We start from the raw sequence: 2,337 nt of genomic DNA on the forward strand, positions 1-2,337 counted from the left end.
TGTGGAATTGGACAGTCTAGCCTTCAGATTAGCGTCACCGCTGTCTTGGTGGAGTTTAATAAACTCAACCGTCTGCTCCTCGCTATCTAAAATATAACAGGACACTGGAGTAAATTCTCGACCATCTCACACTTCTGTTTAATCAGTTTTCTGTTTGACGTTTATTCAGCTGTGTGAAAACCAAGGAGGGACCCACCCGGGGGATTAATGAAGTTTAATTTATCTAATCTAATCTAATAACTTTAATCTCAGCCAAACCGATTTACTCACGAACAAACAAAATGCTGAAAAAAGCCAAACAATAACATTTTTAGGTTGTCTAAGTGACTTATATATCACGTTTAACCTGAGTAGCGAAAGTCTGCGGTGATCTGAAAATGATGTGCTGGGAGTTGTGCCGTTCTCTGTGGCTTCAGTGACCCTCGAGCTCCCGGCTAGCTGTCGAGCTGGTGGGTAGCAGACGCCTCTGAAAACGTCGAAGCACTTTCGCAAATATGCAATGTCTTGATAAACCGAGCAGATATTTGAAGTTTACACACCCACATTCTCGCCTGAAAATATGTTAAAAGTTTATTTTGTGACCCAGGACGATTAATAATTGTAAAACTTAGTAGCGGCCGCCATTGCCAGAAACTGGAGTTTGGCTGGGCCGCGCTATGAATTCTGGGATATGGTAGGCCACGAAGGACACACCCGACCCATCCTTCAAATTCGGGGAAAAGGAGGACCCATTTGTCAGCTGCATTCAGAGGAGTCTACGAATTTGGACAGCCTTCGGTGCGTCGCTGTGACGTAATCGGTCTACAAATCCGTCCTCAGGAGGATGCAGCCCATGAATTTGGACACGACCAACCTCTGAGGCCGTCACAGAGCAGCTGTATTTGTACTGACATTAGATTACACACAGGTGCACTCTGTTTAGTCATTAGCACTCATCAGGCAATGTCTATGGGCAACTGACTGCACTCAGACCAAAGGGAGCTGAATAATTACGCACACCCCACTTTTCAGTTATTTATATGTGAAACATGTTTGGAATCATGTATGAGTTTCATTCCACTTCTCACGTGTACACCACTTTGTGTTGGTCTTTCACGTGGAATTCCAATAAAATTGATTCATGTTTCATTCATTAATGTTTCTTTTGGCTGCGTTTCAACTAGCCCCAGATTTATTAATAATATTTATGTGACAATGCAGTTCAAACTATACTACGGAATGACATGAAAGTAATGTGACAAGTAGTTACTTTCTCCAATGAGTAATTAAGTACTCTTTTTAAGTAATGCATTGCAAAATGTAATGCATGTTCTTCAGCAAATGAAAAACCAGACAAATAATATTCATTATAATCAGCTCAGAATTCATCACTAATTTCCTTGCACAAAAAGGAGGTTTCACGGAAATTTTTGAAGCCTGTACAACCAGCTCCAATGGACCATCACTCATGAAACTCTAATTATGAAAGCCTTTTTAAAGCCTTGGAAAAAGAGAGCAGCAGACATATAGACACATTTTATGCTTGAGCTCAAAGAATACAAGATGCCCTACCATGTGACCAACTGTCACCAGTAAATACACAGCAAAGCAGGGGCGACATTTGCAGACAATTCACCTTAAAAGGTAAGTGTGTTGAAGCTAACATAATGTTATGAGCTACTGATGCACTTTTGCCAAGCTATGAAGGAAAAAGCGCTAGTGGTCATCTAAAGTAAACATAACTGATCTGAGAAGTAGCATTAACTTTACATGAGATATGAAAAACTGTAACGCAGTTTTTACAAAAAAAAACCCCACAGAACTTTATTTTTATATCTCTTATTCACGTCACAGTTAAGAAAACCTCAAATGACAGCAGCTCTTCTAAGTGATTCTAAGTAGTAACAGGAAAAAGAGGAAGCTACTGTAAAAACTGATAGGATGCACAGGATTATCAGTCTCTACTATTAAAGACCAGGATCATGTTCATATGATGGAAACAGAAGTTAGTAAGATGACTGTTCCATAGAAAAGCAAAGAAACCTGATAGACAAACATTATGAAGATGAAATACAAAACTTCAGAAAGAAATAACAAAAAAGTATACAAGTATGTAAACAAGAGAATATACACATGAAGACAAAATAATCCCCAAATGGAATTGACAGCTTTTGACAAAATTTTCCAAAATTGTGTCAAAAACAAAATAAATCAATTTAGATTAGGGAAAAGGACAAGTATGTATGTGCTTCACTAACTGCACATTTTGTCATATTACAGTCCTATTCCAAAATGGATTAAATTCCTTTTTCACCTCAAAATTCTACACACAATACCCCTAAATTGGAAAGAGAAAAA

The sequence above is a fragment of the Pundamilia nyererei genome, unplaced genomic scaffold, assembly GCF_000239375.1.
Source record: "Pundamilia nyererei isolate P.nyererei 1_Seehausen unplaced genomic scaffold, PunNye1.0 scaffold00201, whole genome shotgun sequence".
NCBI lineage: Eukaryota > Metazoa > Chordata > Actinopteri > Cichliformes > Cichlidae > Pundamilia > Pundamilia nyererei.